Source organism: Neoarius graeffei, chromosome 24 (genome assembly GCF_027579695.1).
Source record: "Neoarius graeffei isolate fNeoGra1 chromosome 24, fNeoGra1.pri, whole genome shotgun sequence".
NCBI classification, from domain to species: Eukaryota; Metazoa; Chordata; class Actinopteri; order Siluriformes; family Ariidae; genus Neoarius; species Neoarius graeffei.
The window spans coordinates 60,716,288-60,730,289 of record NC_083592.1 but is presented as its reverse complement, the minus strand read 5'-3'; the positions used below and the strand labels follow the sequence as shown (position 1 = coordinate 60,730,289).

Below are 14,002 nucleotides of genomic sequence, written 5' to 3'. Positions count from 1 at the left end.
AGCTTTGTTAGAACCCTAACACAGCACAAAAGTTTACCATTGTAGGTTTATGATGAACCAAGTGCCTCGTGGGTTCACATACCGCGCGCTGCCGTTATTTCCCCCTAATCACGAGTTTGTTGGTCTTCCAATATGGCGCAGGGTTTGTTTACTTCCGGTTTCGGGTGACGTCAGTGAAAGGGGTCTAATGGGGGCATTACCGCCACCCACTGGATTGGGGTGTAAAGCAGTCTGAACAAAACGTGTAAACATAAACATAGGAGAAATGAACCCGTTTTTCTAACCCGTCCTCACTTAGTCTACTTTTCTTTTTTGATTAGTCTGGATTTGATATTGTAAATTTAAATGTGAATCAATGTATATTCATCGGACATGAACAAATGAATAAATCTTGAGTAATCTTGAGGGGCGTGTGTGTCCGGGTGGGGTGATGTCGCGGGGGGGGGGGATCGAACGAACCCTCCGATCCCCCCTGGCTACGGGCCAGCTGTACTTCCTTTCTTGAATAAAAATGTGTTTAAAAAAAGCTGATTCAATTAAAACTACATTTCCCAGCAGCCCAGCTTGGCTCCGTCTGATTGGTTGCAGGAAAGTTCGTGGACGCGCGCGTGCTTCCCGGCAATTTCGTGCATGTGGAGAGACTGTAGGTAGCGCGCGCTGGGTTTAACTTCTGTTCAAACTTGCACTTTCATCATAAACATCCGCGCGTGAGCCACATGATACGAGTGCACGTGCGGTGTTCTGCTTAGATTTTTTTTTTTTTTTTAATCCTGGGTGTCGCGTGCGTTTTCCTCCCGCGCTTCAGTAACACTGATGTTATTTTCAGATTAACTTCCGGTTTCTGTTCTGAAGTTTAGACTCTGTCACTTTAGCATTGGTTACCGGTAAGTCTCAGATTTAATAATATTTATTCAAATTAATTTATGCTTATTTCCTTCTTCCACTGGCAAACTTCATTAATAATAATAATAATTATTATTATTATACATGATTATGCATTATTATTTTAAATTATTGATAATAATAAATATTGTTGTAGACAAATATAGGCCTTTTGTTTCACACCATCACACAGACACCGTTAGCCACGCCCACCTTCAGCACCTTTCAACAAACATGACATCACTGAATGCTCATGATCATCTCATCTCATGATCATTCTTTTAATAATTAATATGATCATGATTTATCATTAGTGCAGTGTTGTATTTAGGGATGTGCTGATAGCGATATGATTTGATACTGATCCCCAGTGATACGATGTGAAGTAAGACTTGCATATGGTACAGAGTTCAGCCTCTCTTTACTGTGAATGTAGTTGAAATGTCCACTGGGTGACTTTTATGGTCACTTGCCAGTGAAATATATTTATTATATTGAAAACTCTAGGCTCCCTGGTGTATGTTTTGTTTGAATGTTTAATTTTTGCACAGCCATCCACAAGGACAATGGGATAGTGTTCCTGTAAACATCACTTTTTTTTCATTTTTAATTTTATTTATTTATTTATTACCTCCTCCAAGGAAGTTATGTTTTCAGTGCAGTCTGTTTGTTTGTCTGTATGTAAGCAGAATTGCACAAAACCTTCTAACATGATACTTGATGGAAAGCAAGGACTGTGAAAGAACCCATTAAATTTTGGAGTGGATCTGACTCATGGGGACCTGAGAATTTAATTTCACACAAATTTAGTTTCACATTTGCGAGCATTGCGAAATATAGCATGTGGCATCAACGGATGTCTACACTCAACGATGCCATGCATCTTAAAATCCAGTAGATGGCGGTAAAATTAAATAGTAAGTCAAGTCAAGTTTGTTTGTATTGAGGTATTTCACCTGACGTCACAGGGTCATGTGACTCCCCGGTGTCTGCCATTTTGAATGTCAAGCTAGCTAATGTCAACAACAGTAGCTGGTATGTTACTGTAGCAATGTTTACGTTCAGTCATTTGGATGACTGTTAAAACCTTTCAGTCTCAAGTTTTTCCTTTACTGGATTTACTAGTTTACTGAGCTAGCCCGCCGGCAGGCTAGCGCGCGCTAGCTCCCACCTTGCCCGAGCGCGCTAGCTCAGTAAACTAGTAAATACAGTAAAGGAAAAACTTGAGACTGAAAGGTTTTAACAGTCATCCAAATGACTGAACGTAAACATTGCTACAGTAACATACCAGCTATGATGTTGTTGACATTAGCTAGTGCTAACAGCTAGTTGCTAATACACTGCTACAACTACACCGACCCTAATAATACAGTTCTTGGTCATTGCCTGGTAACAGCAAATTTATAACGGGCCATGTCTCAACAGACTAAGAAGCTATTTCAATGACATTTAATAACATTTTGTTTATCCTGAGGACCGAAAGTAAATGAAAATGTGAACAAACCTTAGCTGTAATAAGATGGTGACCACTGGCTCCAGGGACGACCCGCTGATGTAGGCATGTTACCCAGCCTGACACAAAATATTTGTAGGTATCCAAACTCTTATACACTTTCAGATCAATACCTGTGTATGGTGATGGGTTTTTAACGACATAGGTATACAGATCATGTGGGCCGAAGTCAGGTAAAGACGAGGGCTTCGTGTACTTTCGTACGTCAGTGAACAATCCTGGTGGAAGCAGGTAAACATCGTTCTCTAAGCCTGCTAACCTCAATTTTTGCAAATACCGATAGTGAAGGTGTTTTCTGCATCTCGCTCCTTTTTCTTTTATGTTTTTCGTTTGTCGCCTTCCTCGCATTCAAACTGATTCGAGCCGTGCCGTCCAAAATGGCAGCATCACATGACTTGGTCACGTGGGTGAAATACCTCAATAGCGCTTTTAACAATAGACATTGTCCCAAAGCAGCTTTACAGAATCTGAATGATCCAAGACATGAGCCAATTTTATCCTAATCTATTCCCAATGAGCAAGTCCGTGGCAACAGTGACAAGGAAAAACTCCCCCAGACGACACGAGGAAGAAACCTCGAAGGAAACCAGACCCAAAAGGGAACCAATCCTCACCTGGACAACAGCAGGCAACATGACTATAACATTAACAGTTTTAACATGAAGTCAGTTTCGTTGATGTTATAAACTCTTCATTGATGGAAACTTGAGTGCAAAACTGTTCATGGCAACTGCAGTCCTAAAGTTAGCAAGTCAGCTGTAGTCCTTAGCCATAACAGCATTACCGGAAGTGTCCAGAGTGTCCTCCAAGTGTGACTTTCAACTGTCCATATTGGGCCGTCCTCCACAGGAGCGATGTGATGAGACTCCAACCTGACACGGCACCAGGATGGATCAGGCAGGTCCGAGGAGCAGAAGAGGTCATCATCTTGATCCCAGGACCAACATGTAACTCAGAGGGACAGATTTTGGGGGGGGGGGGGGGAGAAAACACAGGTTGTTGGGTATGCCCAGTGTCACCTGAATAAGTAGGAACAGTGTACATATTGCACTGAGTACAAGCAGGGACTCCGTCAAAACTAACTATGACAGCATAACTAAAAGGAGAGAGCCAGAAGGTAACACAGGCATGAAGGAGCCCCGGGACATAAAGCAGCAGCCACTACACTGTCAACAAACTCGAGTGAGCAAGCGAGTGGGGACTGACAGCATCCATACATCCCAGTTTACCAAAACACTCTGTCTGAGGACCCTCCAGATCTACTCCTTTACCTCATAAACACCACTAACAAAAGGCTTGACTAAACAGATATGTTTTCAGCCAAGACTTAAACGCTGAGACTGTGTCTGATTCCTGAACACTACTTGGAAGGCTGTTCCATAACTGTGGGGCTTTGTAATAAAAGGCTCCGCCCCCTGATGTAGCCTTCACTATATGAGGCACCAGCAGATAGCCTGCACCTTTTGATCTAAGTAGGCGTGGCGGGTCATAGAGGACCAGAAGTTCACTCAGGTACTGTGGTGTGAGACCATTCAGTGCTTTAAAGGTCAACAGTAGTATTTTGTAATCAGTACGAAATTTGATTGGGAACCAATGCAGTGTGGATAAGACAGGGGTGATGTGGTCATATTTTCTAGTTCTAGTAAGGACTCTTGCTGCTGCATTTTGAACTAACTGGAGCTTGTTTATGCACTTATTGGACCATCTAGACAGTAAGGCATTACAATAATCCAACCTGGAGGTAACGAAAGCATGAACTAGTTTTTCCGCGTCATGTAGTGACATTAAATTTCTTATCTTAGCAGTATTTCTGAGATGAAAGAAAGCTATCCGGGTAATGTTATCAATGTGAGTTTTGAATGAAAGACTGGGGTCAATAATCACTCCAAGGTTTTACTGCTGCACGTGAAGAAACAGAAAGGCCATCCAGAGTTACTGTGGAATCAGAAAACTTACTTCTAGCTGCATGTGGTCCGAGTACAAGTACTTCAGTCTTGCCAGAGTTAAGCAGATGGAAGTTAATAAGCATCCAGTGTCTAATGTCCTTTACACATTCCTCAATTCTATTAAGCTGGTGTCTCTCATCAGGTTTTGCAGAAACATTCAACTGTGTGTCATCAGCATAACAGAGGAAACTAATACCATGTTTACAAATAATATCACCCAGAGGTAACATATATAAAGAAAAAAGCAGTGGACCCAAGACAGAACCTTATGGAACACTAAATTTTACCTCAGTATGTTGAGAAAAATCACCATTTACATCAACATACCGATAGCAGGCAGCACGGTGGTATAATGGTTAGCGCTGTCACCTCACAGCAAGAAGGTCCGGGTTCAAGCCCCGTGGGCGGCGAGGGCCTTTCTGTGCGGAGTTTGCATGTTCTCCCCGTGTCCGCGTGGGTTTCCTCTGGGTGTTCCGGTTTCCCCCACAGTCCAAAGACATGCAGGTTAGGTTAACTGGTGACTCTAAATTGACTGTAGGTGTGAATGTGAGTGTGACTGGTTGTCTGTGTCTATGTGTCAGCCCTGTGATGACCTGGCGACTTGTCCAGGGTGTACCCCGCCTTTCGCCCGTAGTCAGCTGGGATAGGCTCCAGCTTGCCTGCGACCCTGTAGAAGGATAAAGCGGCTAGAGATAATGAGAGAGAGAGAGATGGCCATAATCACAATGTGCTCAGTAGGCTGCTACAATATTTAACGTATATCCTACCCTACATCACTGAACTGCGACCGCTGCAAATTTCTAGCATCAGGCATCGTCATGTCGGATGAGATAAAACTGAAGTTGGCTAAGGGTACACATAAAATAGTTAACAATGATTCTTCCAGGGCGAAGTCTGAAATTTGGAGTAAATTTGGCTTGATAGCTGATGAAGACAACAACATGGTGACTGGATATGCAGCTTGTAAAGCATGTTAGAAAACCCTTGCGTATGACAGTCAGAAACTGGGGACATCTTCCCTGAGGAAACATGCAGAGATCTGCACAAGGACGACAACCACAGGTGCCACCAGCAGCTCAACAATCGAAAGTTTTTTTCCCCAAAGCTACAAACCTCCAAGGAGGGAGGACAAGGAGACCATAGCGCAGTTGGCTGTGAATTTTGTGAGTCAGGACATTAGGTCCTTTGAGACAGTGAGTGGCGTTGGATTTTTGGAATTGGCTCAGGGTTTAATCAATGTCAGAGCGCGGGCAGGTGCAGTGGATGCACAGCAACTTTTGCCCGATCCAACCACTCTCTCTTGTAGACTTAAGAAGTGTGCCGATGACACCAGACAAAGCATTACTCCTGAGCTAAGGTCACAAATGACTGACTGTAACGGGGCTGTTACGCTTGATTTCTGGACTGATGATTTCCGAAAAGTAGGCTATCTCTGTGTGACCATACATTACATCAACAGAGATTGGGTGCTGAAGGAGCGAGTGCTTTGCACCGCAGAATGGGACAGCACGTTACACAAAACAGCCGACAACATTAGGCCAGCTTTAATCCATGCACTCCGTAAATTCGGACTTGAAGAGTTTTTTCCTAAACTGGTGTATGTAACTGACAAAGGCTCAAACATTGTTGCTGCTCTCCGTACAGACACCAGGTTGAATTGCACAGCGCATACCCTGAACACAGTACTGCATACCACACTTGGAAAGCACACAGACGAAGATGAGTTTGGTGAAGAGATTTCTGGATTCACTGAGTCTGCCAAATTGCTCGTGACTTATTTTAAGCAGTCACACCTCCAGAGTCGTCTGGAGAAAACACTGAAAGCATCCGTGGAAACACGGTGGAACTCGCTTCACACAATGCTTGACTCAATCAGTAGCCAGTACGAGGCCATCCATGTTCTCTTAGAGGAGCGAGGAGAAGAAGACCGTTTGACTCCCATTAGCAGGGAGACTGCACAAAATTGTGGCTTTTTTGGCACGATTCAAAGACGCAACCAAAGCCTTAGAAGCCTCCAAAGCTCCCACTCTTCACTTGACAGCTGTGTGGTTGGAGCGCCTAAGACGTCACCTACAGCAGTGTTCGACTGACAGCATGACATTGCCATCGCTGAAGGAAAAATGTCTCAAGGTCCTTGATGAGAAATTTCAACTACACCCCCTGCATAAACTGGCTATGTTTTTACACCCAAAATTGAAAAGCCTGAAACTGCTGCCCAGTGGGTCTGACATAATCGGAGTTCACAATGAAGCTCGACATCTTGTGGAAGGTAAGCTATTTAGTCTGTAGTTCGTACATAGGCCTATTTGTTTTTTAGTATGAACAAGTAGATTTTAATTTTCATCACATTTATTATTGTTTCTATTTTAACAGAACTCCGCGAGAAACGCGACACCACACCAGGCCACAGCTCCGCCGTTGTGAACCAAGCGGCGAAAAGACCCCGTCTGTCTCCATCTGATCATTTATCCGATGTGGAGGATTCCAGCGATGACACCGAGCTGAACGAAGATGAAGTTTCAGCATACATTGAACTCAAGCCACATAAGGGGGATTCCTTCAACGTCCTTTTGTGGTGGAAAGAACATGAAAAGGATTTCCCCAATTTGGCAATGATTGCGTGAGGTGTTCTCTCAGTCCCTGCATCCAGTGCTGCGAGTGAGAGAGACTTTTCCTCTGCTGGATTTGTGATCCAAGAACGCAGAATGCAGCTCAAACCTGGGACTGTGGACGATATACTGTTCCTTCACAGTAACCTTGGATCAAATTAAGGCAGGCCTACATCTGCTATCTGATTTTATTTTACTTTAAACTGACTTTTTTTTCCATTTTCCGTTGTGTTATTTAGGGCTCCGGTACAGGAAATGCCCGTGTTTATCGTTACTTTTACTACGAAAATCTGAAAGAAAAGAGGAACAAATTGAGTGTATTTTTCCATACCGTCACGTTGTTTTTCGTTGAGAGGCACATCGAAAAAATAAAGTGCAATATTAGTATGCTTTAAATTGTGTGTTTTTTCGCGGGCACGGGTGGGTAACGGGTGGGATGTTAACGGGTCCAGGCGGGTGCGGATTTAACTTTGATATAATCATGGGTTAATGGGTGGGTCCAGTGCTGTACTGTGCGGATGTGGGTGGGTGCGGATCTCAAAAAATGGACCCGTGCGGGACTCTGCTGCGACCCTGTAGAACAGGATAAAGCAGCTAGAGATAATGAGATGAGATACTGATAACGATTAGTTAAATAAGAGCTGATCCAGGACAAGGCCGTTCCCTTAACTCCCACAACATTTTCTAGTCTATCCAGAAGAATGGAATGATCAATGGTATCAAATGCTGCACTAAGGTCAAGCAACACAAGCAGCGAGACACAGCCCTGATCAGACCCAACAGCAGGTCGTTTACTACTTTAACCAGAGCTGTCTCTGTGCTATGATGAGGTCTAAATCCTGACTGATACATTTCATAGATGTTATTCCTATGTAAATATGAGCATAACTGCTGTGCCACAGCTTTTTCAAGGATCTTGGAGATAAAGGGGAGGTTTGATATTGGCCAATAATTGGACAGCTGACAGGGATCAAGGTCAGGTTTTTTAATCAGGGGTTTGATAACTGCTAGTTTAAAGGATTTGGGTACATAGCCGATCCTGAGAGAAGAATTTATTTTTAGAAGCTGTTCAATTACTTCAGGTATTATCTGTTTGAATAGACGTGTAGGTAAGGGATCTAGTACACAAGTTGAGGCTTTTGATGCCGAGATTAATGAAAGTAATTCAGTTTCTCTAAGGGGAGTAAAACATTCTAATTGCTGATCTGATACAGTTATATTGTTAACTACAGGGTCACTTATGTTGTCTGACCTTAAATTAGTAGTTTGAATTTTTTGTCGGATATTCTGAATTTTGTCATTAAAAAAATTCATGAAGTTGTTGCTACTACATACTGCAGGTGTGCATGTGTCTATAGTGGACTTATTCCTGGTTAATTTTGCGACAGTATTAAATAGGAATCTAGGATTATTTTTATCACCTTCTATTAGATTTAGATTAGATTAGATAAAACTTTATTGATCCCTTTGGGCGGGTTCCCTCAGGGAAATTAAGGTTCCAGCAGCATCATTACAGATAAACAGAGAAAAGAAATAGAGAACTTCTAGATAAATTAAAATAAATTATTTACATATACAAATATGTGAAGAGAGGGGAAGGAGGGGGGAAAAGGTGGGGGGGGTGGCGGTAGGAGAGATATTGCACTTTATATTGCACATTGTCCGGTATTGCTTATTGTCAGGCTAGGCTACTGCTCCTTCCCGTCCTCTGTCCTCCTGTTACCCCTCCCCCCCCAGAGAGGAGTTGTACAGTCTGATGGCGTGAGGGACAAAGGAGTTTTTGAGTCTGTTCGTCCTGCACTTGGGAAGGAGCATTCTGTCACTGAACAGGCTCCTCTGGTTGCTGATGATGGTGTGCAGAGGGTGACTGGCATCGTCCATGATGTTCAATAGTTTGTCCATAGACCTCTTCTCTGCCACCGTCACCAGAGAGTCCAGCTTCATGCCGACCACAGAGCCGGCCCGCCTGATCAGTTTGTCCAGCCTGGATGTGTCCTTCTTGGATGTGCTGCCCCCCCAGCACACCACAGTGTAAAACAGGACACTGGTCCTGGGTATGACTGAAAACTGCATCCGGTGGTGAGGCTTCAGTTCGGGAGTCCTGAAGTTCTGGGGATGTGTGGAGCTACCCCTTAGTCACCACTGCTCTCGGGTCCATCCTGGCCCGGGATGGTAGCACCCATCAGGGCCCCAGCTATGGGCAAATAGTGGCGGTTCCGTGGTGTCAAATCGACAGTGGTTTCCGGCAAATGGCAGTTCTGTTTGTCAACTTGGCAGCAGTCCTGGCAAAAAGCAACAGGTTTTTTTTCTGCGGTCGTCTCAGCTATGCTGTGCCACCGAACTACAGAAGATTACTGCCAAGTGACACTAAATAGCACCGATTAGTGTCGTCATCTATGGTGCAGCCTCATTTTTTTAATATGGATACAGTAAATGATAGGTGTGGAGATCAGGCTACCGCATACGGGGCAACCGATGCTCCACATCGTACAGCAGTGGTGAGAAATATGCGAAGACCGTGCAAGACAGCAGAAGAATCTCAAAGATATCATCCTTTAATTCTCGGTGCATGGAATGTATGAACAACAAATGATAATGCGGACTCTATAAGACCTGAACGTGCAACAGCAATCATCTGCAGAGAGCTTGAGAAAGCACAAATTGACATTTGCGCACTGAGTGAAGTTAGGCGACCTGGCTCAGGTAACGTAATTGAGAGAAGCCATACAATATTTTGGAGTGGCGGCGAAAAGAAAGAAGCAGGTGTTGGTTTTGCTATCAATAATAAACTAGTCACTCAGGGAATGAATCCCAACCCAATCAATGACAGACTCATGACACTAACGATCCAACTTAGGAATGGTGCCCACTTAACGCTGAGCGCTGATTAAGTGAAATTCGGGTCATTCAACAGATGATTATTAAACCGCCATTTACTCGATCGTTGCTGAGCCTCTCCATGTGAGAACTTTAAGTAAACCGGGGCATGGTCCGATATCGTAATGCTCCCAATATCGCAAGATGAAACAGAATACAACATTGTTTTAGGAACAAACAAGTAGTCTGTTCTAGAGCTACTTTTATGCACTCCAGAGAAGAATGTGAATTCTTTGTTGTTTGGATTTAATGCTCGCCACACATCCAAATAGCCTAGTTCTTCACATACATCAGCTGTTGCTCGCGCCGTTTAGTAGGGTTAGTTTCTTCAGCAGGTAACTTATCAATGCGAGGGTCTAATATGCAATTTAAGTCACCGCCAGCAATTGACTGAGCACAGTCCAACTCCGCTAATTCTGAGAAAGCTTTTGTTATGAGATCAGGAGGGAGACCTGGTGGGGCATAAACATTTAAAATAGAAATATTTTCGCCAAACAGGCGTCCCTTTATTGCAACATATCTTCCTCCATTATCTTTAGTACAGGATTCTAGCATAAAAGGAAGCCATTTGTTAATAAGGATGCAAACTCCTCTGCTATTGGATGTAAAAGACGAAAAAAATACTTGTCCCACCCATTCCCGTTTAAGTTTTTCATGTTCTATGTCTTTTAGGTGTGTTTCCTGAAGTAGTGCTATGTCAACCCCTTCTTTTTTTAGATATGCCAATATTTTTTTTCCTTTTCACAGGATGATGTATGCCTCTAATATTCCATGTACGTACCTTAAGTACAGAATTAGTCATGGTAGTTGTAAGGAATTAAATAGAGCGAGGATTGGTTGTTGCCTTACAATGGGGCAAAAAAGTATTTAGTCAGCCACCAATTGTGCAAGTTCTCCCACTTAAAAAGATGAGAAAGGCCTGTAATTTTCATCATAGGTACACTTCAACTATGAGAGACAAAATGAGAAAAAAAATCCAGAAAATCACATTGTCTGATTTTTAAAGAATTGATTTGCAAATTATGGTGGAAAATAAGTATTTGGTCAATAACAAAAGTTCATCTCAATACTTTGTTATATACCCTTTGTTGGCAATGACAGAGGTCAAACGTTTTCTGTAAGTCTTCACAAGGTTTTCACACACTGTTGCTGGTATTTTGGCCCATTCCTCCATGCAGATCTCCTCTAGAGCAGTGATGTTTTGGGGCTGTCGCTGGGCAACACGGACTTTCAACTCCCTCCAAAGATTTTCTATGGGGTTGAGATCTGGAGACTGGCTAGGCCACTCCAGGACCTTGAAATGCTTCTTACGAAGCCACTCCTTCATTGCCCGGGCGGTGTGTTTGGGATCATTGTCATGCTGAAAGACCCAGCCACGTTTCATCTTCAGTGCCCTTGCTGATGGAAGGAGGTTTTCACTCAAAATCTCACGATACATGGCCCCATTCATTCTTTCCTTTACACGGATCAGTCGTCCTGGTCCCTTTGCAGAAAAACAGCCCCAAAGCATGATGTTTCCACCCCCATGCTTCACAGTAGGTATGGTGTTCTTTGGATGCAACTCAGCATTCTTTCTCCTCCAAACACGACAAGTTGAGTTTTTACCAAAAAGTTCTATTTTGGTTTCATCTGACCATATGACATTCTCCCAATCCTCTTCTGGATCATCCAAATGCTCTCTAGCAAACTTCAGACGGGCCTGGACATGTACTGGCTTAAGCAGGGGGACACGTCTGGCACTGCAGGATTTGAGTCCCTGGCGGCGTAGTGTGTTACTGATGGTAGCCTTTGTTGCTTTGGTCCCAGCTCTCTGCAGGTCATTCACTAGGTCCCCCGTGTGGTTCTGGGATTTTTTTCTCACTGTTCTTGTGATCATTTTGACCCCACGGGGTGAGATCTTGCGTGGAGCCCCAGATCGAGGGAGATTATCAGTGGTCTTGTATGTCTTCCATTTTCTAATAATTGCTCCCACAGTTGATTTCTTCACACCAAGCTGCTTACCTATTGCAGATTCAGTCTCCCCAGCCTGGTGCAGGTCTACGAGGTGTCCTTTGACAGCTCTTTGGTCTTGGCCATAGTGGAGTTTGGAGTGTGACTGTTTGAGGTTGTGGACAGGTGTCTTTTATACTGATAACGAGTTCAAACAGGTGCCATTAATACAGGTAACGAGTGGAGGACAGAGGAGCCTCTTAAAGAAGAAGTTACAGGTCTGTGAGAGCCAGAAATCTTGCTTGTTTGTAGGTGACCAAATACTTATTTTACCGAGGAATTTACCAATTAATTCATTAAAAATCCTACAATGTGATTTCCTGGATTCTTTCCCCCCATTCTGTCTCTCATAGTTGAAGTGTACCTATGATGAAAATTACAGGCCTCTCTCATCTTTTTAAGTGGGAGAACTTGCACAATTGGTGGCTGACTAAATACTTTTTTGCCCCACTGTAAGTCTGTATGTATTATACTATCCATAATCTAATTCCCTCCATGTGCCATACCTTGTGACCAGAAAGAGATAAAACAACAGAGGAAAAAAACCTCAAATTGCTGCGCTGTCTTCCGTAACCCTAGAATAAACCTCTGAACACAACTATATACACACAGTCTCCCATGAACAAATAGAGTAATGGAACTCAAGATAAAGAGAAGGGTGGAGACCCCAACTTCAGAAGAGGAACCCTTGCTAGGCCCTCTTAACCTTACTTCAGATGCGGCTATAATGTTCCTGAGTCCGCAAGATCGAGTGCAATCAATTATTTAATCAGCCCTATGTCCACTAAGCTGATGTTCCACCATCACTTGTATTTTTCACACAGAGTATCACACAAAAAGAACAGGGATATCTCAGTCATATAATATGAGTAGTTGGTATCCATACCGTCAGAAAGTAAATAATATAAAGTCACAGAAAAAAAAAGGATAAAAAAAATTGTGCTACCACCTGGTGGTGACAACAGGAGACGCACGATCCGTATGACAGGGCGTGTCAATCAAATGCTGCTACCTTCGGCCAACGTCCAGCCATTTCCAGTCCATCTCGGCCATGTCCGACATCCGCCGGCTCCCCCGGATACCTTCACTTAAGACAGGCAAAGTGCAATTATTTATGGCTGCGTGCCGTGCTGGCCCTGTTTCTAAGATGAACTTACTCTTCCGTCCGGTACAGTGCCTTCACCACCCAGTGTGTTTATATATGCCATAATTTCTTCGGGCTTGGTAAAGAACTTGGTAGTGTTATTCACGGTGATCCTCAGCGTTGCAGAATAATTTAGGCCATAGGTGTGTAGACCGAGCAACTGGAGTCTCCTTCTGGCCTTGTCAAAAGCCCGACGTTTCCTCTGAGTTCCGCTGGAGAAGTCCTGGAAAAAGAAAATCCTGCTGACCTCAAAACGGACCTCCTTTGCCTGCCTGGCTGCCTCCAGCACCTGGACCCGATCACTGTAGTGGTGAAATCTTACAATCATAGCGCGTGGGTAAGGTCTGCGTGAGTCGGCTCCCCTCTTTGCTGGCCCCGACACCCGGTGTGCCCTCTCCAGCTTTATTTTCTCGTCCTTGGTGGTCAGTGCCAAAACTTTGGGAAGCCACATCTCCATGAACTGTACGGCAGATGAGCCCTCTGAAGATTCTGGCAGGCTGATTATTCTGAGGTTTTTACGTCTGCCTCGATCCTCCTGGTCATCCAGATGCTCCTGCAGCGAGACCACAACTTTTTCCAGGTATGAGACACGTTTCTCCGTCTTGACATTTACGTCCTCCACCGCGGAAATGCGTTGTTCAGCTTCCCCAACACGCTTGGTTGTGTCTTGCAACTCTTTTGATATGTCTCCAATCTTTTGCAGAAAAGAGTCAAACTTGGCCTCTATCACTCCGGATATATCTGCCGTAAGTGTGGCCATGGCCTTGGTCATTGCTGGACTCAAAACTTCTGTCTCTGTAGTCTCTGCGCCACCATCTTGTGCCCTATCTGTATTGCTAGTCGTGACATTCCTCTTCTCCTGTCTTTTTTTCACGGTTTTTGAAGCCATTTCAACAAAAGCTTTACCCCAGAAGTGGTCTAGTGACATCAGCTAAATTCTACAAGTGTTTTTATCGAATTAGGCTGAGTTAGGCATCAGTATCAGGATGTTTTTGCATCGACAAAGTGGGACCTCACGCCGAATGCTGCTACTCGGTCCGCA

General features: G+C 43.8%; 1 protein-coding gene across 1 annotated transcript in view; it reads left to right on the top strand.

Annotated features, from left to right (window-relative positions):
* Positions 1-622: 622 nt before the first annotated feature.
* The window catches only part of chek2 (checkpoint kinase 2), a 49,467-nt gene continuing 36,087 nt past the window's right edge, over positions 623-14,002 (top strand). Inside the window, exon 1 of the mRNA XM_060907587.1 lies at positions 623-884. The gene's annotated coding sequence lies outside the window, so the exon portion shown is untranslated. The remainder of the gene's footprint in view (positions 885-14,002) is intronic.